This window comes from Lepus europaeus, chromosome 4 (assembly GCF_033115175.1).
Source record: "Lepus europaeus isolate LE1 chromosome 4, mLepTim1.pri, whole genome shotgun sequence".
Taxonomy (NCBI): Eukaryota; Metazoa; Chordata; class Mammalia; order Lagomorpha; family Leporidae; genus Lepus; species Lepus europaeus.
The window spans coordinates 73,539,848-73,567,467 of record NC_084830.1 but is presented as its reverse complement, the minus strand read 5'-3'; the positions used below and the strand labels follow the sequence as shown (position 1 = coordinate 73,567,467).

At 41.6% G+C, this 27,620-nt stretch overlaps 1 protein-coding gene across 3 annotated transcripts in view; it reads left to right on the top strand.

The window, feature by feature from the left end:
- Positions 1-1,595: 1,595 nt before the first annotated feature.
- Positions 1,596-27,620, top strand: part of SULF1 (sulfatase 1) — a 193,266-nt gene continuing 167,241 nt past the window's right edge. For 2 of the 3 annotated variants that reach the window (XM_062188383.1, XM_062188380.1), the window contains exon 1: positions 1,596-1,895. The gene's annotated coding sequence lies outside the window, so the exon portion shown is untranslated. The remainder of the gene's footprint in view (positions 1,896-27,620) is intronic. The other variant, XM_062188382.1, reaches the window with a different exon arrangement.

The following is a 27,620-nucleotide window of genomic DNA, read 5'->3' as shown; positions in this document are numbered from 1 at the left end:
CCCAAAAAAAAGAAAAAGGAAACAATTGCCTTACAATAATTGGCACCATTAAAAATTTTATGGTGCCCCAGGGAAGTTTTTGCTCTGCCCTGCCACTTGCTATTGTTGGGACTGTTCAGGTTGATGATGTCGCTGCACTGAGGCGATCAGCAGTCCAGGTTGAGTGAATGCACTCTGTATTGTGAAACAGATACTTCATAATCACTTCTGGGAAGAAACAGAGCAAATGACGCAGGACTCCTGCCTCTGACTCTTTTTTCTTTCTTTTTTTCTTTTTCATTCCTTATAGCTCAGCTTTAGGAAAAATTCCTTATCTGAAAATCACAATTCTCAACCCAGTGCTTCACAGAATTGTACCAAGAGCACATGCTAAGTGTCTTAACATAACATTCCCTGTAAAAACAAGTTAATCAAGTCCACGTTGTGAGAAATTGGAGCAATTGTCTCTGTGGTTCTGGCCCTCTCAGTATCAGATGTCTATAGTCTAGATTCTGATGCTTGATTCAAGGTTCAAGGTGTTTTTTTTTTGTTTGTTTGTTTGTTTGTTTGTTTCCAGTCCAAAAAATTCAAAGGGTGCAATATTTAAAATGTTGGCTTCCAGCAGATACTACTCAGAACTGGTACTACTTAAACTCCCATTTTCTCTCTCAGATCATCAACATCCACTAGACATCTGATGGAACTTTTGAAATGGTGACATTCATCACAAGTCATCTATTTTCCAGTTATCTTCTTAAAGTACCATAACAAGTATAGCCATTTTGTGGTTCAGACTATTATCAAAGAAATTAGTTCTATAAACCTGTTAAGAGAAATACTACTAGTAGTAGTAATACTAATAATAACACACATAAGAAGGAGGTTTTTAAAGAGTCAACGCCTGAAAACATTGCAAAGCAAAATTGTTAATGGGCTGCTTGAGCTGCAGGGACATTATAAGTGCAATTAACTAGAAGCCAATAACCATGATCAATGACAAGTCTCATACCAAAGGATGTCTGAAAACAGCAAGTGATTTTTTTTTTAAAAAAGCCACCTTTGTCCCTGGGAGCGCGTGCTATTTTACTCGAATAGCACTGAAAATGATTTCCATTGGCTCTTTCTGAAGTTCTGCCTGTGGCAAACAGAGACAGGGCACGGTCATGCAGAAGTTCGGCTTTTCGCTGCGCCCCCTGCTCCCTCCGGCTCAGGAATGCAGAAGGCAGCCACGATCTCCGATCTCCTCGAAGGAAGGTGGGAGTTTAGATTTCAAAACGTAGATGTCACCATTTCAGTGCAAACTACTCCCACGGTAACGCTTTATCCGCGTGTCACGATGAATCTGTTATCTCCTACGGGGGTGGGAGGGGGAGTGGCTTGCCAAGCAGACTGCCCTCCGTGAATCGGCAGCAAAGGAGTTTTAAGCGTCTCCGGGCATCCTCGCCAGGGTCCCCCGCGTCCCCAGGGGCACAGCAGGAGTTGTGAAAAGTAACGCACAACTGGCCACCAGCGTAATTCGTTCCCTCCACCTTCCCTCTGGCACCTCCCACTTCTCCTCTTTTTATAGCAGTCCTTTCTCTGCGAAAATCTCAGGTTACTTGACTGGGAGTTCTCAGACCTCCAGTTTCAGCCCTGCCCTCTGCCTCTCAATCGGTAAGAGACGCCCAGCCCCAGCAATTGGATTGGGCAGCCTGTCTTGACACACCACTGTGCTGAGTGCTTGAGGACGTGTTTCAACAGATGGTTGGGGTTAGTGTGTGTCATCACATTCGAGTGGGGATTAAGAGAAGGAAGGCTGCCTGGCTGGAGCTGTGTGGTCTTCTCCAAGGGAGAGTTGCAGGCAATAGAACTACTTGGCTTTGGGAAGAAGAGGACGAATTCGTTTGCAGCAGCCACAAGAAAAGCAGTTGGCTCAGGTAAAGGAAAAGACATTGAATGCTTCTCTCTCCCTCTCTCTTCTAACGCAGTTTTGAGCGGAATGCTAGCGCAGCACACGTGTCAAAGCCAGTTGTTGCTGTCCTATCAATGCTGCTATTGTACGACTCACAGATAACAGCGCACAGAGCTTGATGCTTGGCTGTCTTTGTAGAACGAACACTCCTCCTGCCTGGCTTTTGAAGGTGTAGCTAAGAAAATGTGTTTTGGAGCCATGTGTGTACCCTTTCGTGTCCCCGTTATAAACTCAAAACGGGAGCCATAAATCGCTCGAAAAAACAAAACAAAACAAAACAAAACAACAGACAAGGTAAAGGGAGCATTTCTTTTAGCTTTCACAGTCAGAATGCACTCTCAAACTGTTGCATTTTGCTACTGGATGTGTAACGATTCCTTTAAGGACTGATGCCTGGGTTGCTGCAGAGATGGAAACGCTTTCTTAACCGATATGTGCAAGGTAGATTATGTCTGATTTATGATGGGGCAAAGAGTTTTTAGACATTTTTTGGAGTTTGGCTGTAAAGTTTGGAAACTGCATAAGAGAAGGGGGTGCCGGTAGTCCGGTTTGAAAACAAAAATGCTGGGAGCTGGAAGAAAAGCAGAAAAGGAGGAAGGAGGAAAATGCTCTTTAACATAACCCTCTTGCAGCTGCAGGGGGAGCAGATGGAGGTAATTCATTTGCAGATCTGTTTGTGAAAGTTTTACAAGTCATGGAAAACTAAAGTAGCATCTCTGTAATGGATCATTAAAGTCACTGCATTTATGGGTTTTAAACAGGCTATCTGAAGTGTTAATTAAATGTAAATAGATTTTCAGGCTTGGTTATAAACAAACAAACAAAAAAGGTTTTCATTATAAATTAGTCATTGGAAATTAATGGCCATCCGGTGCCGGGGTAACATAAAATGAGTTGTCATCATGTATGTGAGTAGTCGTTAACCGCTCTGCCAGAAGCACCTACCAAAATTAAACTGAACTGAATATAACAAGGAGGTTGAGGCCAGTGTACTATGTTTAATTTGTGGTATTGGAAAAAAAACAAACTTAAAACTCGACGCCCTATTGTAAAAGCAGGGATGAAAATAGGAAATCCTCAGTTTTGCAAAGTTTGGAACCAGAAAAGTGAGCCGCTCAGTTACTGCTTTTGCCCCCAAATTGACTTCTCCCTTACCCCATCGTGCCTGTACCTGGGGAGCACGGTAATTCTTACTCGCCCTGGACATCCACACTTGGTAGAGAAACCCAACAGTGTCCTCATTCTCTTCAGGTGAGAGTCTGTGGAATCATACGGTCCAGAAACTATTCGCAAAAGGGAGCTCTTTCGTCATTTGAATAACAGGGTTCATGGCTAGTGTTTTGTGATGTCAGAATTCAGCTGCATAAATATGCCTGTGAAGTGAGGTTTCAAGTTGCCTTATAAATTTTTCCAAGCAGATAGCTGATTTGTTTTAAATTCTGTTTTTTTTTTTAAAAAGTAGACACTGAAACAGCATGTAGCGTTTAGTTGTTATTCCGAATAATCTCTGGTTATCGGCTCCAAAATGTCCTTCCCTGAGAAAATATCTCATAAATAACCAGGCACTCACTCTGACAGAGTACTATCTGATTCCTGATATTACATAACCAAAAGAGGACTGAGTTCATAAGCTGAGGTCTTTTGGAATTCCAGTCATTCCATTTTGGCTTTACAATGGAACTAGAGTTTAAAAAAATAAAGACAGAAAAGCCAGCCAGTATCTCTGGTTGTATCAGCATTAGAACCACACGGACAGCATATGCTGTTGATTCATGCCATTTTTCACTAGGGGAGAAATATTTCAGGAAAAAGTAAATTTCTTCCTCCCAGGCGGATTTCCTGCAAGTGAGGGGCATGAGGTCAGCCTAACCACTGCAAGGTGCGGTTTCACCAGGGGAGCCCCAAGAGCCCAGGTCCCTGTATTACAGGCTGATCACAAGGCTGTCTCTACAAGACCCTGAGAATACGGAAGAACCCTCCCCATGCCACCCCCCCTAGATCATTTGTGTGCAGCAGCAGGCAGGATAGAAAGAGGAAGGAAGTGTTGAGAAAGAATACATTCACACCTTGAAGAGGCGGACTTGTGTTTTTGTCTCCCTCACGGGGTAATAGGAAGTGACTGAGCCAACTGCAAGGGCTTGCGGGAAGAGGCACTGCCACAGGCAATCCTAGTTTCTTGTCAAATTCTAAATCTGCTGGGCCAGATGGCAAACATTCAGAGCCTTATTTATGGTGACTTCCACATACCTCCCTTTGACATTTGGTCTCTTCCTGACAGAGCTATGCTGCTAACACACATGAAGTTCCCATCAGCAGCTTCACAGCTGTAAAAGTGTTTGAGGACACGGGGGATCCCTCCCAAGGAAGTGAGAAAAAAAAGTTGGGAACAGGGAGACCTCGAGTGCACCGTGGATGCATCCCTCTCTCTAGGTGGGCATTACCTAGGTGGGCATTACGGCGCGGAATCGCCGAGGTGAAAACGAGCTGAAAGCTCCGCTCCCCAGAGGTACACGGTGCACAGGAAGTCGAAAAGACACAAATCCAGGTTTTGACTGAACGCGTGGTGGATGCTGAGTGCAGACCGTTATCAAAAAAGCTAACAGGGCTTCACTCTGCTTCCCTTAAGGAAATGTATGTGACTTCCGGCAGATCGCCACGACCACTTCCGTTATCATGGTAGAGACAGGTGCCAAGTGGGGCACTTCTCATTTCCTTTCCTCAGCCTGTATTCATGTAGGAACGGATGGGGTTGGGTTCTTTTTTTTTTTCTGCCTTGTGGATTTAAAACAGATTTATTCTCTAAAAATCCTTAAAGCAGGATTTCTGATGCTGAGCTATATATAGTATTGAGATTTCCCCGACTGTTGCTATGTGGATGAGGCCAACCAATGGGTCAGGTCAGGACATCTGGTTCTTTTTGTCCCTGTGCAATATTTCTGTGGGGAAGAAAATGGAGTAAATTTCAGGGGATTAAAATTTCTAAAAGCTGACTCTAAATAGATTGTTATTTTTATCTTCATTATTGACTTTGGGGGAAAAAGAGGCTCATGTATGAAATTAAGTCTATGGTCATATGGCAAATTCACCTTTACTTTAGGTTAGATCCATGAAAAGAGAAATGAAAATATTTCATGGAAAAAGTTTGTCCTGAAATATGTTTCCTATTTAAAATATCTTCAATTTAATTTCAATATGCTGGGGAGGAGGGGGATTCGCCTGTTAGCTTTTTTTCCCTAATATTCTCCTCTTCCTCATAACCCATCTGTCATCAAATTCTGTGAGTCTTCCCTTTAAAACGCCTCTCACATTTGGCCCACAGCTACCCTCAGAAGGCAGCCATCGTCTCGCATGTGGGGCTGTGGGATGTAGCAGCCGTCTTCTACCTTGCTCCATTGCCATGTTCCGTCCACCACTTGCAGACAGAGCTGCTCGCCACACCGCTTCCATCAAAGCCTTCCTCATCTGAGGATTACCACATGGTGTCTCCTTCCCCACAGGATGAAGATCAGACTTCTCTGTCGGATCTGTCATTGCCCTAACTTCCTTCCACCCCTATTCCTACAGCATCAGAAGTCTGCCCTCCCTCCAGCTCCAGTCACAAGCTCAATGTCTCCCCTTGCTCATCTCTTCTCTCAGCCCTAACGCTCTGGTTTTCTATCTTGCCTGTAGAGCGAGAGTTCATCACCAGGTGCACAGTCCCTTCTGGTTCTACGTGCACAAGGCTGTGTGTAGAATGGCACACTGCTTCATCCTCATTACCTCTACAGATTTATCCTTCAAAGTTGCAGCCAAAAAGCCACCTCCTCTGAGAAGCCTCCCCTGATCTCAACTTCTACAATAATGGTTTATTTCCCTTGAGGCCAACCAATAGCTCTCTATGAATTGAATTTAGCACAGTTGACTTATTGTTTTTAAATTCTGCTTTATCATTTGCTTTAAAAAAAAATCCCTGGACCTCTCAAGTTGAGTGACATGGACTACTAGCCTGTGTGTTCCATAGAAGACACTATTAAATGTGTATGTAGAGATTCACTGGAAGGTTAAATAACCTAGGTACCGTCCTCTCTCTAGTTTCTCTACTTTAGAGCCATGACTTGGCTCTAGTAGCTTCCACCCCACACGTGGGAGGACGGGGAAAAAAACGATGAACCTCAATTGCTTTTACTTAGGGGAATCTTAGGAAAATGCCACTTAGGCAGAATGTGAAATTATTTCACAAATTTAAGCTTGAGTATTATGTGAAAGACCCCCCCCCACTCAATTTCAACTTTTTATAACTGTGGTAGAAATTACCTCTGTTAGCTGTCTCTCTATCACAGGAAATTGCAAATATGACTTTCAGGCAGGTGAGTAAAAGTATTGGGTTCCATGAGACCTGTGTTCTAATCCAGGGACCAACCCCCGCTAGCTGTGCAGCCTTGGACCAGTGACCTAGCCATTACAAGCTTCAGCGCCTCCTCTATAACCCTGTAAAATGGAGATATGAATGCTTACCTTCAGAGTATTATGAAGACAACGGACGAAGCGCCTCGTTGAGTGTGTGTCCAACATTGGATGTCTGATACATGAGAAAGAGAGAAGGTTGAAGGGTGCATATGTGGATACAGATCTGGGCTGCAGGAATGTGTTTCTCTCAGTTATGGCAATCATTAATTCTATCTTCTGCCACCAAAGGCGGGGGTATAGGAAGAAGGAAAAAGAGAGAGAGAGAGAAAGTGGAGTTCTTGGCGTTTAGGGATGTAGTGCAAGTGAGCTGATGGACAGTAGTGACAGTTGATGCAGGTTGCAGGGAGGAGCGGGGTGCTGGGTCCTGTGTGAGGGGCAATAAAGAGCAGGCTCCAGGCTACTGTGCGGGCAGGAACAAAGGACGGGATCAGAGGACCCCAGCAGGGAGCTGGATTCACCAAGGGTCATGTGCTGCTCTTCCTTCCTCCCGGCACACTATTTAGAAAGAAATAATAACTTGGCAAAACACTGTGGAGAGTCGGGTCAAGCTTCCAGAAGTAATTGGTAAAGCAATATAACCACTTAAACAAAACAGGGGGCTTGGACCTTTGCCGTCCTTCACCTCCAAGGCAAACGGAACAAAGAGTTGAAGGCAATCAGCTTGAGCGCTTGTCTTTTCCCAAACCCTGCACCCGCATCAGACATGGAACATTCTGTTGGTGCCTTCTCCCCCACCCAGTAGGGCAGCTGACTGAGAAATTCTCTAACATTGCACTGAACACCACTTAGAAACCATGTCCTTGACCACTGGTCATTCAATTCCAGTTTTCAGGATCTTGGGATAGATGAAAGGATATGTTTTCCAACCCTGATCATCTGGTCTGCACCTGCCCTGGGCCAGGGACAGGAAAGAAATGGGAACTTCTCAGGATGGCAATGTTTCTAAAGCTCGCTCCCTCAGCTATTGTGCGTGTAGTACTTTCAAAGAGAAGTTTCAGCAGTGATGTTGCTTGACCTCATCTTCAACTACAGTGGCTAAACTGTTTCTCTTTGCTCTCAAGATATATGGTCCACGTACTCCTGTACAATAGTGTGTTAAGCTTTTGTTAATTAAAAAATAGTAGCTCCCCACTTTACCTTCCACCTTATCTTTCTTAGACCCTTTTTTATAACACAGGTGCAAATCTAAAGGAGTTTACTTCTATGTTTCTTTTCTTTTCTTTTTTTTTTTTTTTTTTTTTTTGACAGGCAGAGTGGATAGTGAGAGAGAGAGACAGAGAGAAAGGTCTTCCTTTTTGCCATTGGTTCACCCTCCAATGGCCGCCACGGCTGGTGCGCTGCAGCCAGCGCATTGTGCTGATCCGAAGCCAGGAGCCAGGTGCTTCCCTTGGTCTCCCATGCGGGTGCAGGGCCCAAGCACTTGGGCCATTTTCCACTGCCTTCCTGGGCCATAGCAGAGAGCTGGCCTGGAAGAGGGGCAACCAGGACAGAATCCAGCGCCCCGACTGGACTAGAACCTGGTGTGCCGGCGCCGCAAGGCAGAGGACTAGCCTATTGAGCCGCAACGCCAGCATACTTCTACTTTCTAAAATGTGAATCTAGGGGACTCGATCATGCTATGGTTTAACTGTAGTGGGTGTAATTAAATTAAATCTCTATGCTATGAACATGCCATGTTTCTAGATGAAAAGCCGTAATTGTACAAGATACAGTCTTCCAAAATTATCCTACAAATTTCATGTCATACTCATCAAATGCTAGCACAAGGTTAAATGTTGACAGTAGGTGGAGAGTTTGGGAACTCACAAGAGCCCATATGGCTCTTGTTAAATTTAAAATAAAAAAAAATTGTAAAGTTCATGTGGATAGTAAATTCATGAGCAAGTCTAGACATCTTGCAAAAGAAAAGTATCAGTATAAGGCAGGGACTTGTCTTACCACATAGCTAAGCATGTTATAAAATAATATTTGAATTTTCTGTTCCCAAGCAATTGATTCTGATGTGGATCTTCATCTATGGTCATATAGTTCTGCTATTGCTTCATTTCACCTCAATTTTTTTAAAGGTTCATTTGGTTGAAAGGTTGAGTGACAGAGAAAAGGAAAGAGAGAGAGAGAGAGAGAGAGGGAGAGAGGGAAGGAGGAAGGGAGGGAGGGAGAGAGAGATTGCAAGATTGAGCATTTCCATTTTCTGTTTCACTTCCCAAATTCCCACAACAGCCAGGCCCAGGCCGGGTCAAAGCTGGGAGACAAGAACTCCTTCTGAGTTTTCCATGTGGGTGGCAGGAACCCAAGTACTTGGGCCATAAGCTGCTGCTCCTTAGTGATTAGCAGAAAGCAGGATAAGAAGTACAAAATAGCCAGGACTTGAACCAGGCACTCCAGGATGGGATAGGGCGTCCCTAGTGGTGGCTTAACCCACTGCACCACAGTGCTTATCCCTTACCTCAGTTGTAATCTATTCTTTTAAAAAAAAAAAAAAAAAAAAAGATTTATTTATTTATTTGAAAGTCAGAGTTACACAGAGAGAGAAGAGGCAGAGAGAGAGAGAGGTCTTCCATCCGCTGGTCACTCCCCAGATGACCACATCGGCCAGAGCTGTGTCAACTGGAAGCCAGGAGCCAGGAGCTTCTTCCGGGTCTCCCACGCGGGTGCAGGGGCCCAAGGACTTGGGCCATCTTCTACTGCCTTCCCAGGCCACAGCAGAGAGCTGGATAGGAAGAGGAGCAACCGGGACTACAACCGGTGCTGGCACTTCAGGCCAGGGCGTTAACCTGCTGCGCCACAGCGCCCCCATAATCTATTCTTTGGAAGGCATTGCCCAAATCTTTAGTTGAACTATGAACTACTGCTGCTAGGTACATTCTGTTGTTACAATTAACTGAGCTAGCTTTTTTTTTTATTGCTTTGTTCTACGATTTTTTTCCTATCTGCAAATAGGACTACTAATACATGAAACTTTTTCACTTCATAGAATAGCAAGAAGGCCTGAAACAAGGTTGTTTCAAGCTCAGGAAAATGTCCCTGTATTCTCTAGATGAACGATGCCTAAATATTACCCAATACTCTCTCTCTCAATTTTTTCTGAGCAATAATTGCACATTCCTAATGACCAAAATGGAAAACTCAATTCCAGAGAGTGTTGTTTATTGTCCAGTTTTGTAGAATGGTGTTAAAACTTATAGGCAACAGCTGCTATATTAATTCAAAATGAAAGGGAAGGTTAGGCTATTACAAGGTGTTAGCCATCCCAGAGTCAGGGTAAAAAAAACATTAATTGCATTCAGAGTGTGCATTTATAGATAAGTCTCTTTAGAAGCATGCACCTGTGGATATTATCTTCAAACTCACATCACTAACAGGGCTTAGCACCAAATTCACCTTTCTGTAATCTAACGTGCTCTCTAAATAGACTTCCTGCCAGTGTAACACCTCCCCTTAGCCTTCACCTGCCAATCATCAATCTCTCCCCAAATAGAATGTCCAAGCAGGCAGATGTGCTTGGCAGTGCATCCAGAACTTCTTGAAACTTTAGTGTTTAACTTTCATCTTACAAGAAGTGCATCCCAGAAGAAGAGGCCCCTACAAATCATGTTCTCCTTTTTTTCCTCTTGAGAACATCATGCTGCTGTGTTAAAGGAATATAGTCCATGCATGAAAGCATAAGATATGCAATACTTTCTTTTTTTATTCTGGACACTTAGAGTCTTCACACGTGTTATCACGTTCTTTTTCATGCCTGACATCTATATTTAGTAAAGGAGATTTGGGGATGTACTCAGTACCAAACAGTTTAAACTTCTTTACTTTCCAGTTGGTGTTCTTAGAACAGCCACAATATGCCTCTTAAGTAGAAGCAGAGCCAAAAGGAACAGGCCAAACAAAGTTCCCTTGTATTTAAGACCTTCCTGTATGTGTGTTTCTATCTCACGTGCAGAGAGGTCTACAAAACAATATCGGGTACCATTCTTGCTGAGAAGGCATATCTAGGTTACCTGTAAGGAGAAGATAAACACACAAAAAATCCCAGGAGCAATGCAAAGAAATTTTCTGGTTAAATATCAGTTATTACATACTCATTAAATGAAAATGGCTGTCAACAGAGCCCCCTGTTGGAGAAGCTGGGATCTGCTCTGGACAGGATTTGTTGGATGTCCAAACCCATCACTTACAAACTGCAGCTGTGCCCTTGGACTGTGTACTCACACTCTCTTTTGCTCGGTTTCCTTCTCTATAAAATAGGACTACGGTTTTCATAAAGGGTTGTTATAAAGAAATCATATTTTTCTTTTAAAAGTAGGCTGCTTTTTAAATTTTTTTAAAAATATATTTATTTATTATTTGAAAGGCAGAGTTACAGAGAGAGAGCGAGAGAGAGAGAGAGAGATCTTCCATCCACTGGTTTACTCCCCAAACTGCTGCAACAGCTGGGGCTGGGCTAGGCCAAGCCAGAGCCAGGAGCTTCCTCTAAGTCTCCCACGTGGGTGCAGAGGCCCAAGGACTTGGGCCATGTTCTGCTGTTTTCACAGGCACACTAGCAGGGAGCTGGACTAGAATTAGAGCAGTCAGGATTTGAACCTGCAACCATATGGGATGCTGGCTCTACAGGCAGAGGCTCAATGTACTATGCCACAGTGTCAGCCCCTTAAAATGTTTTAAACCAAAAGTTTCATATAGATGCAATTTGAAAATACAGTAAAGGGAGTAGCTTGGGCAAAGAGGAGAAGGAGGTGAGAGGAAGAGAAAAAGAAGAGGAAGAGAAAGAAAAGTTTGGAGTAAGAGGAAAAGAAGAGAAAAGAAGAGATAGAGTAAGACTCTTCCTTGCCTCTACTCTGAGCCCTTTTCCTCTCCCACACCCCGCCCCCTTGTTTATTTGAGAGACAGAGAAACACAGGCACAGACACAGAGAGATCTTCCATCTGTGGGTTCACTTTCCAAATGCCAAAGCTAGGATCTCAGTCCAGGTCTCCCACATGGGCGGTGAGGACCCTCAAGCACTCAAGTCATCACTGCTGCCTCCTAGGGTGTTCATTAACAGGAAGCTGGAACTGGAAGCACAGCCACCTCTGAACTCAGGCACTTGCACGTGGGTGCATATGGATCCAAGTGGCCTGTTAACCACTGTACTGAAAGCCCATCCCCTTCGGGCCCTTTTCTATGTTAAACATGGTCATGTCCTAGCTAAGGTAGACAGGATTCTAGGGTATCCTGGTACATCAGGTAGAGAGGTTGGACTTTACAGTTAAACTAAGTATTTTTTTTTTTTCAGGAATGGGAAGAGAGAGAGACAAAGAGAAAAGCAGACAATTAGGAGGGTCCCCAAATTAAAATAAATTTTTAAAAATGATGAAATAATAAATAACAATAACATAACTCGGTGGTGGGTCAAACAGAGGAAGAAAGGGAGAAAAATGACAAAGACTCCACTGAGGTGTGGAGTCCAGCACACAGAGGAGGGAGGCTCCACCTAAGGGTATCAGAGTTGCTGAGGGAAATTTCACTTGGTTGCACCTTACAATTCCAAAGTCAAAGCCACAGTGGACACTGTGGGGCAAGTGTCTGTCTGTTACAGGCTGCATTTGGGAAACCAGAACACAAGCATGGGTGAATATATGTGAATATATAGTACAATTAAAACAGATAAAATCAAATTTTATGATCACTAACAGACATAAGAAACAATACACAACTGTGATTTATACACACACACACACACACCAATCATATTCCTCCTACAATTAACAGGTTATTTTCTCAAATTAAGAAAATGGTTCACCAAGTAACAGCCTAGTGTTTACCTGGCGTTAAGTAATGAACTTTCAAGTCAGAACAGCAAACTACTTCTGCCAAAGATCTACAATTCTTTTCTTTCAACTAAGGAAATGTTGGTACACAGAGACACAAAATGCAAGGGTCAGAGGCAGGGGGAGACGAAATATGGAAGTCGTTCTGCTCATAAAACTTCAGACCTTGCCCTGAAAGAGGTTGATTGACAACTGTTTACACAACACATGAGTGATTTATTTTACAGAAGATATATACCCTTCCCTCTTCAATGCAAAAACAAGTCATCCTTTTTTGTCTTTATTTGACACATGATAATTGTATATATTCTCAGAATGCAGGGGGATATTTGGACCCCTGGATACAATACGCAGTGACAAATCATTCTCAATTGTCAGGTTTGTAAGTGGTTTCCTCATTCCCTGCTTCTTTTTCTACCCACTCTTATTTTGCCCTTTAATTTTTTATTTGTTTCAATCCTATTCCTCTTCAAAACAGGAAAGCCATTCCTTAATGAAGTCCTATGTAGAGCAATAGACACTTTTCAGGATTTGGTGTAGTTTTGTTAGAAGTAGAAGATTGTGCTTGCCATTTAAGATGCTTGTACTGCAGAAGAGTACTTCAAGGGGTTTGTGTGAAAATGAAATTAAAAGATCCATCTGGGGCAGGCATTTGGCACAGCAGTTAGGACATCACTTGGGACGCCACATCCCGTGTTTAGAATGCCTAGATTAAGTCCTGGATCTGCTCCGCATTCTCACTTCCTGCTAATGTGCACCCTGGAAGGCAGCAGGTGATGGCTCAGGTACATGGGTCCCTGCCGCTCCTATGGGAGACCCTGACTGAGTTGCTGGCTGCTGTTTTAGTCCTGACCCAGCCTTCACTGTTGCAGGCATCTGGGGAGTGAATCAACTGATAGAAGATCTCGTTCTATCTGCCTATCTGTTTCTGTGTCTGTCTCTCTGCTTGTCAATAAGTAAAAATAAAGACATTGCAGAACAAAAACTATGATTATCTCAAAAGATGCAGAGAAAGCATTTGATAAACTACAACATCCTTTCATAATGAAAACCTTAAGCAAACTGGGTATTGAAGGAACATTCCTCAACACAATCAAGGCAATCTATGACAAAGACATTTATTAGAAAAAGATGTGTATTGTGGTGCAAAAAAACTTTGAAGTCCACAAATTGTCTATGAACTTCTTAAAAATATTTATTTATTTAATTGAAAGAGTTACACAGAGAGAAGCATAGGCACAGAGACAGAGAGAAAGAGAGGTCTTTCATCCGCTGGTTCACTCCCCAAATGGCCGCAATGGCTAAAACTGCTCTGATCTGAAGACAGGAGCCAGGATCCAGGAGCTTTTTCTGGGTCTCCTATGCGGGTGCAGGGCCCAAGGACTTGAGCCATCTTCTACTGATTCCCAGGCCATAGCAGAGAGCTGGATCGGAAGTGGAGTAGCTGGGACTGGAATCGGCACCCACATGGGATGCCAGCAAATGCAGGTGCTAGTTTTACCTGCTAAGCCACAGCGCTGGCCCCATCTATGAACTTTTGGAGGCCATTGTATGCTGGGCAGTAACACAAAAAAATACACAGCTTAAGTTGGCAAGATTTAAAATTGAAATTCCAGCTTGTTACCAAAAATTTGAGGAAATTGTAACAACTGTGGAGACGTGACAGGATTTTGATTCTCAAAAGAGACTTAGGTTCCCTTCAACTTTTTAATGAAGATTTTGGCCTGCTTCATCTCACCAAAGTAGTTTTCTGAGCATATACCCTGGTCCTGATGGAAGGAATGCCAGTCTAAGGATCAGCACCTGTAATCTGTATTTCACTCAGGATTGCCAGGCATGAGTCTAATCAACATGAGCCAATTTATATTAACGGCTAGCCACTGAATTGTGATACCCAGTGCAGTGAACCAGCGGGAAAATGTATACAGATCAATAAGCATCAACTGCACAAACCAAAAAGTTGGCCTCAGCTGCCAGGCTTTGCACAGGCTTTCTTTATCCCATACCCAATTAGGTAAATGCCTATGTCCTGATTGGGAGGTTAGGGAGTAGAACATGACCTGATGCTCCTGAACGTCTTAATTTTAGATATCTAGCTTCACTTTTTTTTTTTAAGATTTTATTCATTTATTTGTGAGATAGAGTTACAGACAGTGAGAGGGAGAGACACAGAGAGGTCTTCCTTCTGTTGGTTCACTCTCCAAAGGGCTGCAGTGGCTGGAGCTTTGCCAATCTGTAGCCAGGAGCCAGGCGCTTCTTTCCAGTCTCCCGCGCAGGTACAGGGGCCCAAGCACTTGGGCCATCTTCCATTGTTTTCCCAGGCCACAGTAGAGATCTGGATTGGAAGAGGAGCAGCTGGGACTGGTGTCCATATGGGATGCTGGCACTGCGGGCAGAGGATTAACCTACTGCGCCATGGTGCCGGCCCCTTGGTTCAAATTCAATTCAGGATTCTACTCTCGTATGTGAAACTTTTAGACCTGTCTTGGAGGTGCAATGATGTCTAGAATTGGAGAAGTATAGTCCTTTCAGAGAAAAAAAGAAAAAAATGACTGTACAAAGTGGGAAAAAAGGAACACCAATGTAATCAAAACATATTCTGTCATAAAGTCACTTTTTTGACACAAAAATACTGACAGAAAACAGAAAAAAATATAAGTAATATAAAAATCTCCACAATTAGCTATTGTTGTTCTCCTCAGCCAGTCTGTCACAGAAATAGTTCCCTATCAGCATGCCATTCTGATTAACACTGTAGCACAATTGCTTCTGCCATGGTCATAACACCTTTGCAAGCTTAGTTTATTCTGGGAATGCCTCTTTGGCTTCAGATAAATCATCTTTCCTGCTGGGCAAATAATATATCAGAAAGTATGTTTCGTTATTTTCTTGATAGCTTTTCAAAACTTAAAAATCATTAAGCACATGGTACTAGCAATGAAGAGAATTTGCTGAATAAGAGCAACAGTAGGGATGGTAGGAAAAAGAAGCAGGTGGTACACAGTGGGAAAAACCATTGGAATTCTGAATTCTTGAATTGCCAGCCATTAATAATGTGATTGGGAGCTTATTGACTAGTCTTTCAGGGCCATGCCATCATCCTGTTGCCTTTATTTTGTCATTCTTTCCCTCTAGATTACATCATTCACCTCCTTCACAGGTAGCCTACCATTCCCTTAAGATAAGTCTACATGAGCAACAGTTTTCTTGAAATTAAAAACGATGGTAGGGGAAAAAAGGACTTTCATATGGTTCTGCATCACCTCGTGTTTCTAAATTGAGCTCTATACTTTTTCTTACTTCCATGTGTCTTACATACCACTGTTACTCTAATCTTCCTTTACCAGTATCTCACCATCCCACTATCCTAAAGTAGCTGGCTCCATTTTCTATGACTTTCCGTTTAAATAAAGTGCCAGCATTTCAGGAGCTCCACATCCTTTTCCACCATAACCATCTCACCTCCCTTATACACTTTCTCTTCTTTTCTAAGGAGGCCCGATATGTCCTGAATTTATATCACTTCCATTATGATGCATTTGCTCATACTGTTTTCTAAGGGAAACGCGGGACTGCCTCTCATCACGGTTCTGCATGTCCAAATTCCACCTGTCTTTGAAAATCTGGTTACTCCCATGGAACTTTCTTTCCTACCTCTCCCAACATCAATAATTTCTCTCTCATATGTGCTATCTCCCCACTTAAAACTTGTCATATAATGTTATTCTTAGTTATGTACAGTTTGCCCTAATTGCTATTCATCATAGATTTTTATTCATGCTTCTAATTTTATATTATTAGAAATATTAAGGCAGAAGTTGAGTTTCAAACATCTGCATCTATCAAGCATAGCTTCAAAGCGGTGCATCCAGTTCCTGCTACAGGCCTTCATTACACATTCACAGAATGGTTGGAGACAACTGGTATAGCAGGTTACATTTTTTGTCATTGAAAAATTTTAGGAAACTAATCAGCCACAAATCTACAGCTATGCCAGGCATTCTCTGGCAGTGTGGAAGATATTCTCTCAGCCACTAATTTTCTGGCTTCATTTTTTTCTTTTTCTATCTTCTGCCCACTTCAACTCTCCAGGGCTGCATTAGAGCCAGCTGGATTCCCGCCAGAGACAGATTCAAATAGACAATAGGCCAACTAGAATTCCCATCTTTCTTGATTAAATGTGAAATTGTATAGCTGGGTGTCACTCACATGCCAGCCATTCAGGATTCTATGTTATCAATTAATTTCTCTTGAGGATTGAACTGAGGAGATGGTGACAATTCGATTTTTAAGGACCTGTAAAATGATGATGAGGCCAGAATTTCAGGAATAGTGCTACATACATAGACCTGTCCACTATCTCCTGGATAGCACAAATTAATAAGCTCTATAAACTCCATTGTGAATCATAGGGGTTTTTTGTTGTTGTTGTTGTGGGACTTGATTGCAAAAATTCTTTGTCTAAGAATGGTGTTTTCATTTGCAGAATGATTAGAAAGTGAGGTGACAGGATTTAACTTACTTGGAAGAAAGAGGAATTTATCACACATTCTGTCCCAGCTAGCAAATCTTATTAGTTGTTTCTTAAATAATTTAGAAATTGGGGTGGGTTTTCTAGGAAATGCAGGTAAAATATAGAAACACAAAATGTTAAAGATGTACCTTAGCATCTTACCATAACCATAAGAAGTTTAAATACCCAGAAGATAGAAGACACTGGCTCTTTGCTGAGAGTACATAGCTGGACTGAAGTTCCAGTTGGAAACAAAGTTAGTGTTGAAGACTGATTGCTTTAAAATATTCACCTTACTGTTCCATTCACTGTCATCTTTCCTTTGTGTTTATTCTAGGATGTACCTAGATGTACATCCTATTCCAGGATGTACCAAGAGAACTGACAAGAGTGAGTAAAGTGACCAAGATAAAGACAGAATGACATACCTAGTTTGCTTCTCAATCTAGATCTAAGAAAAATCTCATCCCACAACTGAGGAAACATGGGACTGAGCTTTTTTTAAAGACCTGTCCCAAACAGCAAAACTCATTCTACAAGGAATTTCAAAAAATTCATGGGAAAAGGAATTACAAGATAAGTGTATTTTGATACAAGAAAAAGGGAAATCCATGCACAGTTTTTTCAAAATATGTATTTTCCATGAATTTTTTGAAGACCCTTCCTATAGTACAGACTTTGCCCAGTAGAGCAAATTAATGAAATTCCACCAGGACTAACGTAAATTCATGTGCCGATTTTAGGGCCCAGCAACAATATGAAGGGATGAGCCCAGCTCTTTTTCAATATGGACTCCCTTGTTGAGTGCTACAGTGAATAAAAAGGTGGTGTAAAGAATGCTTGGGATTGGAACAAATACAAACAAAGTAGTTTTCAGATGTACTTCTTTTGGAAAATTCATTTTAATAGACATAACCAAACACTGTTGCTGTGGATGATCTGAAAGTATTTAGCTTTATTATAGAAAGCATTCTTTATAGCAGCAATTTTTAACCAATGGCAAAAGAATACTACAACCCAAAATGATGATGACAATATTAACCATCACCCCTTAAAACAATTTTCACTCATTAAAACATGCCATGTCTTCATTTTTTGTGCTCCAGAAAGGTGAATTTGAGAAAGAATCTGCCATGTGCCTTACATCTAAAGACCCGGGAAGTGGAGTAGCTGGTGTTAGAACTCATGACTTCTAACTCATACCTCATAGCTTCATACTTCAAATCTTTCCACATATATCACATTTGATCAATACTTGGGAAATCTATTGCCTTAGAACTGTTGAACTATCTATCCCTCAATAGCATCACCTCTTTGGGGAAAAAAAATTTTGAAATATTTCCTTAGATATTGGAACTTTTCCAAGAGGAGTATAGGAATAATTCTTCATAGATAAATAAATTGCATGAGGGTGTATACAATTATGCATTTTTATAATTTATGTTAAAAATGATTTGTAAAAGAAGTAAAAGTAATTATTGTATTGTGTTTCACATTAATTAATTTATATTTATATTTTTATTTTATATTATAAAGAAATGCAATTTCATAATTCAACATACAAAGATTAATGTAGAATACCTAAGTGTGTTTTGACTTTTTGAAAAATAATTTTTATTTTAAAACATGTTCCAGATTTTCTTTTTGTTATTGTCATAAGTGTCTAAAGGAAGTCTTTATGATTCGCAGAGAAATGAAAGATGTTACAGGAGATGAACATTTTAGTTCACGTTTTTAGGCTATTGGTCATATTTCAATCCATTGGAAAATGTGACTTCAAATCTGGTGAGAATTACAAAAACATCATGCTTATCATTATTTCAACTTCTGATAGAAGTTGATGTGGCAGAGATGTGAAGATGATGTGGCAGAGAATTATCCATATTTTTGTATGGCTAAACCTTATTACAGTGAATGCTGAAAAAGAAGTCTATAAAAAGTAATTTATTTGGTCTATAAGAATATTTTGTTCATACTATTTTTGGCAAAGCCTATACAGCAAACATCAAACACTTCTCTAACACAGTGCTTCTCTATTTCCTCTTAGCATCTCAATTGTTGTGTATACTGATAATACAGCATGTCATTTTCACTTCTAAGGGGAGAACCAACAGAAATAAAATTGAGCTCTTCCTAAACTTTACTGCTCTATTGTTCTACCATTGAGCAGCAACTGCCCTCCAGTTTCTATGACCTTTTCTCAAATTTGTTCATAACTGTCATCAAATAGATCATATAAAATGGCAAATGTTAAAGTGAAAAATTACACCAAATAAGATATAAATCCTACTCAAGGTGTTCAACTCAAAAAGTATCAAGCACGAGGTAAGGGCTTCATTCTCTTTTCCCTCACCACAGACACAAATCTGGCACGAATCATCAGCTTGTTAAACAAATAGACAATGGACTTTCATAGTCTGCACATTACTGCAATTTTAAGTCCTCTGAACTTTGATGTAACTTGATTTTTTTTGCCCATTATTATTTTTTCTGATACTCTATTTTTTCATGCTAATGTAATACTAAAGCAAAGAGAACAGATTCAATATTGGCCCTAGGTACAATTCTTATAATGATTTTCCCTTCCCCTCTCCCACCCTTCCTCTATTTCTTTCTTCTCTCTCTCTCTTCCTTTATTTCTTTCCCTCTTTCCTTGCTTCCTTCCTTTTTTTTTTTAATTTTTGAGTTAGCACATTTTAAATTAACATTGTAGTCAAGAGCTTAATGCTTCACTAAACAAAAAGCTTAACAAATAAAAAGATCCTAGTTCAGTGGTAAATAGGCAGTGGGCATAAACAATAATCAAATGAAAAGGTGACCATTTCACTTATACACCATAAATTTTAAAATAACTACAGATCATTAAAACTATAATACTATAACAGAATGGTTATGAGGGCATGAAATGATTTAAAATTTTTCATTTGATTTTGGCAGCTTTATGTAGCATGTTGCATAAATAAATATCTGTGTCCATTTTAAAGAATAAGAAGCAGAGTCACACAACTGAAATAAAATATAGCCATACAATGTGTGCAGTAAAGTTTATTCTCAATGGGTCAAGAAGTTGGGGTTTGGGGAGGAGGCAGGAGGGCATAGCTTTACTTCTTTCTAGACAGACAGACACACACACACACACACATATATGGATCCCAATGTACAATGATTCAATTCACAATTTTACAACTTTACACTACCAAAGCTTACCCATATAACCATTTTTTTTACTTTCTGTACATAAAGTGAATGTACAACACTTTATTATAAAATAGGCTTTGCAATTTTGCCCAACTATAGGCTAACTTAAGTGTACTAAGTATGTTTAGGGTAGGTTCAGCTAAGCAATGATGTTCAGTAATTTATGCATATTAAATGCAATTTTAACTTGCAACGTTTTCAACTTAGAATGGATTTATCAAGGCACAATCCCAAAGGGCCCACATTGTGGCAAAGCGGGGATGCTGGCATCCCATATGAGCACCTGTTCACTTTCAATCCAGCTCCCTGCTAATGTGCCTGGGAAAGCAGTGGAGGATGGCCCAAGTCCTTGGGCCCCTGTCACCCATGTGGGAGACCAGGAAGAAGCTCCTGGCTCCTGGCATTGGTCTGGCTCAGCCCCACGCATAGTTGCCATTTGGGGAGTGAACCAGTGAATGAAAGATCTCATTTTTTCTGTCTCTATGTGTGTGTGTGTGTCTCTCTCTCTGAAACTATGCCTTTCAAATAAATAAAAATAAATCTTCAAATAAAAAGACACAACCACATCATAAGTTAAGAAGCATCTGTATATGAGAAAAAAAATAGAAAAAACAAGAACCTAGGTCACTGGTATGCAAGTGTTCTTCCAACTATTCCTACAACCTTCTCATGTTTGAAATTGTCTCCAAATGTAAAATTCTAAAAAGACAGACACAGGGGAGTTAAATAATTTGCATACACAAACAGAACAGACTAGAGGCAAAGTGAAGAACTAGAATCCAGGTCTTTTATTTTTCCAAACTTTCTCCAAATCTGTAACCTATTTCTGTAAATAGAAATGTAACTTTCACTTAAAATACTTAGAAACTGCCATCACATCTTTTGCCAGTTAGTCATCTATAATCAATATAAGCATCAGCCTAGGAGGAAGAAACATCATCATTATGATTTCAAGTTTACTTACTTATTTATTTTTATTTACTTGAGAGAGAAAGGGAGAGAGACCTTGCATTCACTGGTTCACTTTCCAAATACAGCAGCCAGGGTTGGGCCAGCCTGAAGCCAGGAGCGCGGAACTCCAGCAGAGTCTCCCACATAGGTGGCAGGCACCCACATATTTGAGATATCATCTGTTGCCTCCCAGGGTGCACAATACCAGGAAGCTGGACCAGAAGCAAAGGTAGAGATTCATTCCGGGCATTCAGATATGGGCTAAGAACATTCTAATCAATGTCTTAACCCTTTGCGACACAATGCCTGCCCTGATTGAATAATAACCTTTATTTATACATCATAGTGCCCATTGTGAATCATTTTCATCAATCCTTTTATATTTTATCTTCATCATGCTTCAGATGAAGTAAACAAGACAGGCATTATTGGACCCATTTTACAGATTAAGAAACAGGCTGTGAAAGCTACTTTTCTACTAGTGTTCATAGACATTAAATGGTGGAGTTCAGACAAATGCTCACATTTAAATTCCAGAACCAGTGCTCTTTCCAAAATAGCCTATTTTTTTTAAAAGATGTATTTGTTTATTTGAGAGGCAGAGTTACAGAGAGAGGAAGAGAAAGAGAAAGGCCTTCCATCCACTGCTTCACTCCCGAAATATCTGCAATGGCTGGAGCTAAGCAGATCCAAAGCCAGGACAGGAGCTTTCTCTGGGTCTCCCACCTGGATGCAGCGGCCCAAGCACTTTGGCCATCTTCCAATGCTTTCCCAGGCCATAGCAGAGAGCTGGACTGGAAGTGGAGCAGCTGGGACTTGAACTAGTGTCCATATGGGATGCCGGCACCACAAGCATAAGCTTAGCCCACTATGCCACAGCACTGGCACCCCAGTATATCCTCTTGACATTTCAGCTCCTTGTCATACTCCTAACAACCACATCTAAAACTTTTAAACTTATGTTTTATTTGGGAATTAAAGAAAACAAAATGACTGATAAGGATGTCAGTGCTGTACTTATTACTACAATATATACTAATAGCTAAGGTTTATTAAATAGTCCTTACTAGAACTATTCTACATACATTATCTAATTTAATTTTCAACATCACTATGACATAGAATCCTCATGGTCTCCATCTTAAAAATGATGAAACAGACTTAGACTTAGTTGATCAATGTCCCAAAGCCATTGGAGCCAAGGTAGATACAGACCCATGCAACCTACATTGTCCATTTTTTCCTTTAAGTCCAGTTTAATCAAACTATTTTCCATGTATTCAACAATATTTTTATTCTACAATTGCAAGACTTCTTTCTAAGAATAACTGGCATGTAAAAGTCTATGTATTAAAAAGGACATCACCACATCTTGTCTGCAACCTCTTGAAAGCAGGTGCCACATTTTACCTGTACCAACAGCAGCTCCTAGCACACATTAAACATTCAACAAATGCTTGCTCAACGAGTGAATGACATTTGGAGTTCCGAATTAAAAAGTTTTTAAGATGTCATGATCTAAACACTTAAACCTAAAAAGTGAAAACTAACCTCAGTTTTATGGCAATGCATACAGTTTTAAAGACAAAAATGATAAAAGAAAAAAAAATAAATTTCTCTTTTAAGTGGCTTTTAATTCCAACCTTGGAACGTTGAAGTACTCTATAAATAAATTTCTAAAGCTTGATTTATTTATTTGAAAGGCTGAGTTACAGATGGAGAAGGAGAGAGAGAGAGAAAGAGAGAGAGAGAAGAGAGAGAGAGAGAGAGAGAGAGAGAGATTCCATTCACTGGTCACTCTCCAAGTGGCTATAATGGATGGGGCTAGGTCAGGCCGAAGCCAGGAGGCAAGAACTCCCATCAATCTGCCACAAAGGTGCCTGAGCCTCAGCCATAGTCCACTGCCTTCTCAGATACATTAGCAGGGAGCTGGATCATAAATGGAACAGCTAGGACAGTGCTCATATGGGATGCTGGTGATGCAGGTGGCGATGGTTGAAACCACCGCACCTCAATGCTGGCCACTCTATTGATAGTTTGACAGCTGTAGCCTTTGATTTGATGACCACTTTCAAAATCATTTCTTTATTTGAAAGGCAGAATGGGAGAAAGAGAGAGAGAGAGAGAGAGAGAGAGAGAGAGAGAGAGAGAGAGAATCTTCTATCCATTGGTATATTCCTCAAATACCCACAACAGCCAGGGCTGAGCCAACCCAAAGCCAGAAGTATACAACTTCATTTAGGTCTCCCATGTGTATGGCAGGGAGCTGGTCACTTGAGCCACCATCTGCTGCCTCCCAGGTGCACTAGTAGGAAGCTAGATCTGAAGCAGAGGTAGGGTTTGATCCCAGGCACTCCAATATGGAAGGCTATGTCCCAAGCATTGGAGTAACCCATTGTGCCCCAATGCCATCCCCTAGATGACCACTTTTAGATAAAAAGTGATGCTGAGCCTCACCAGGAGTTGGAATCATGACTTCCCCCTTTGCTATAATCAGTAAGGATAAAAATAGGGAAACACTCTGCCAAAGATCCTGGTCTCAGGGCAGGAGCAGAATCATCTCCAGGATACATGGCTGGCTCTTCAAGGTACTGCATGCAGTGGTCCACTGAGCAATGACTCAGAAATGGACCAGCAGGAGGGTGACATTAACCCAAGACAAGCAGTGAACATGGCTTTGTACCTCTCACCTTTCAATCTACACATCCAACCATCTACTTGATGTTTTCTCGCTATTCCAAATTTTCCCATGATATTCATTTGCATATATTTTCCCCTAAACAAGAATGATTAGCTGAGCCAAGAGGACCACATTTAGCCACCTTCCATCCTTCTCTAGAATGCTGCCTTTGTCCTACCCTGTGTATTCCAGTACGGCTCGCAGACACCCTAAGTGCACAGCTTAACTTTATGCACTGTAAGGGAATTTCGGGATGAAAGTGCATTCACTGGAGTCAGTCGCACGTTGGAGCTCAGGTTACCGAGCTTGGCATGCTTTAAAACCCTCAAGTAGCTCCTTTCAGGCGCTGCTCCTTATCACTCCCTCTGCTGTCCATCACCCTTGCGTCAGGCTCCAGCCTCAGCTCCAGCTTTTTCCTACTAATGCATCTTTCAGCCCCAGACATGGGTGTCTTGCAGATTGTGCAGAGCAAGGCTCTTTCCTGTCTGGGGCTCAGCACATCCTTATCAGCATCTCTTGGAGACTGCAACCTCTGCAGCAGGCTTGTGTCCAGGGTCCAATTCACCACACCTCTTGTTTCCTCTCCATTCTCTGCCAGTCACTGCCCCATGGCTTTGCCTCACTCCTGCGTCTGGCAGGCATGGCTTTGCACTGCCAATCTATGTCTGCACACAGCTTACACAAAGACGAGGTGACAAACTGGACTCCCCACCTACTGACTTGCTTAATGATTTTTCCTATGTCTCTTTAATCAATTGTTTTCTAGCAAAAGTTTCTAAGAGTTCTAATATCCACCCCAACACTTTTTTACCTGAAAGACTGTCTCCAGGGGCTGAACTCATCACAGTAATTCAGATTATTAGTAATCATCACTAACCATCGTCTTCAAGAGATCCCTATTGTTTTGCTTTTACATCATTGAATATTGTTATTTCTTTATATACATATTTTTAAATGAAGAGTTCCACTTCTGTTTTTAATTCATGAATTACTTTTTTTATCTGAGAGGCAGAGAGACAGAGAAAGATGGAGATTGCTCATCCACTGATTCACTCCCCAATGCTCGAGAGCATGGTATTCAATCCAGGTTTCCCATGTGGGTGGCCAAGGCCATTACTGTGGCCTCCCAGGTTCTACATTAGAAAGAAGCTGGAACTGAGAGCATAACCTGGAATGGAACTCAGGTACACCAGAGTTATAGATAGAGAGAGAGAGACAGAGAGAAAGGTCTTATTTCCGTTGGTTCACTCCCCAAATGGCCGCTACAGCCAGCGCTGCACCGATCAGAAGCCAGGAGCCAGGTGCTTCTCCTGGTCTCCCATGCAGGTGTAGGGCCCAAGCACTTGGACCATCCTCCACTGCCTTCCCGGGCCACAGCAGAGAGCTGGACTGGAAGAGGAACAGCCGGGACTAGAACCCGGCACCCATGTGGGATGCCGGTGCCGCAGGTGGAGGATTAACCAAGTGAGCCACAGTGCCAGCCCCGCAAAGTGGTGTCTTAACATCAATGCCAAGTACCTGCTCTGAGTGTCTATATTTAAACCCAGGCCGGCGCCGTGACTTAACAGGCTAATGCTCCGCCTGCGGCGCCGGCACACCAGGTTCTAGTCCTGGTTGGGGCGCCGGATTCTATCCCGGTTGCCTTGGCCCAAGTCCTTGGGCCCTGCACCCGCATGGGAGACCAGGAGAAGCACCTGGCTCCTGGCTTCGGATCAGTGAGATGCGCCGGCCGCAGTGGCCATTGGAGGGTGAACCAACGGCAAAAAGGAAGACCTTTCTCTCTGTCTCTCTCTCTCACTATCCACTCTGCCTGTCAAAAAAAAAAAAAAAATTAAACCCAGGAACTCTCAGAATCACCCCTGAAAAGGGGATAAGATGCTTCCTCACTTGGGGCACTTAATGCTGAACTTGTGCTTAAGGGTACTCATGTCCTTAAAGACTCAGAAAAGGAAGAAGAAACTGAGTGAGCGCAAGTCCGTGCCATACGCTGGACACTGCTGTTCCCCTTCAGACATTGTTATCCCTACACCAGTCATTCCTCTGACAAGTAAAGGAACTAGACTTTCAAAAATTTGGGAAAACACACACCTGTATACTAGCATTTACTGACAGGTCACTTTGTAAAAAACCATGAGTTCTCTTCAAAACACTTCTACATACATACTAAACAGTAAAACACACTCACTAATTACATGCAGATAGGTTACATTTTGCTCAATGTACACCTTTTTTCCTAAATTTTCTACTGAGAAGGGATTCTTCCCATGATTTCCTGAGCTTTTTGGTAAAGAGCTAGGAGAGGGTGCGCTGTGAAGCTGGTGAAGAAGAGAAGACTAAGATTCCAACAAAAACTTGTTAACGGGTGTGCAGCAGCAGGCCCATTAAGAGCAGAACAACTCGCTACAGAATACGCAGCCTTGTCTACACCTTGCTTTTTAAGTGCTGGTCCAAGTGCTCAACTCTCTTAGATTTGTCACTTGGGCTCATGCTCAAGCCAGCCTTGAGAAGGCTGCCATAACTCTTCATGGAAAACTCTATTGGTTATTTAGAATCTAGGACACAACAGTGAATATTCTGCACTGTGTTTTCATAAAACATTACTACTGTTGTTCAGAATAAGCAAGACATGCACGCCTGGTTACTTAATGTGTTTTCCCTTGATTTACATGTTCTTGCTTAAATCATTCCCAGAAATTCTTAGTAAATGTGAAAGGAATTTATCAAACAAACGTGTTATCTTTTCCTCTGACAGAATGTCAGATCGCTTCTTGAAAGATCCTTTCCAGATTCTTCTTCAGTTCAACCTGATTTTAACAAACTTGAATCTGCATGCTATAATTAGGAACCGACAGTAAGCCAATTTATTCAGTTAATTTGCATCAGTCTAAATAATTTTTCCTGACAGATCACTTCCGTTCTAAGCATGAAGTACTTTTTAATCCTAGTCAGGTTATTGCTAAGGATAAATGATTTCACATTTCTCATAAAGATGCCAGTCATTAAGAATATTAACACACATTCCTTCCCCTTGAATAGAAACGAGCTGTCATGTTAGCAATGTTGCTGTGTCAGCCTTTCTATTGTCAAACACAACAAATGATGAGAAAATCAATTTACTCTTTAGAATTAGTCAAGTGAGGAATTCTTTGAAGTGGGGGTGGGAGCTGTGGGGCGGGTTTTCCCTGGATTCTGTAATTGCCTGCAAAGGAGCACTGTATGTATGTTGGTAAAGTGTTGTGAAGTGGACGGAACACTATTTGTTGCAGTAAGACCTTCCAGACAGACTCTATCTCTGCAAAATAATTCCGCACTCCAAAAATAGAGGTTTGATGAGCAACAGATGTGGTTTAAATGAACCCTTGTTCAACGGCACCAAGAATATATTTCGATCCGTAGGAGCCACAATCTAGGGAGGGGGAGGTGACAGCCTTGCTGTTGAGGTTGGTTGTGGGGTTTGAATATATTTATTTACTGCATGGCGTTTCTCTCATAAGGCAGGATGTAAATGAGCTTTTAATTAATACTGTCTATAGCTGGAGGATGTCGTCCACACTTCTTATGAGACAATTTACATTTTTACTTTGTAGTCTCGAATTAGATGGGGAGACGGCCTTCCCATGGGCCCTCCCAATCTCTCAAGTCCTCTCTGCCCACTCTGTGATTTGCAAGGTCCACAGCCCAGTTTCTCCACCCACAAAGGGAAGATTAGATCGTTGTTCAAGAATGACAAGTATTTAATATTTGAAAATGACTAAATAATGAAGTGTCTGGATTCTATAGAAATGCCAAGGAGAAAAGAAGATTAATTTCAGACCCAAGTCTAGTACAAACATGACCTTCCTTTTGTAAATCTCATGAATAGGAAAAGAAATTACCTCCAAAGCTTTCTTTCTGGGGCTGAGAAGTTGAAAATATATTAATATTAGGATGTTGCAGATGAAAAAAAGAAAAGATCTGTGTATTATAATCTCTTGGCCGTGGAGATGAGAAAAATTCTTTCTGGGGTGGGGAACACGGTTAGCAAAGATTTCACTGATAAGAATGGAAGGACCATGCTTTTGTTCCTTTGCCTGGAGGCAGGATTGCAGTTCGGCCATC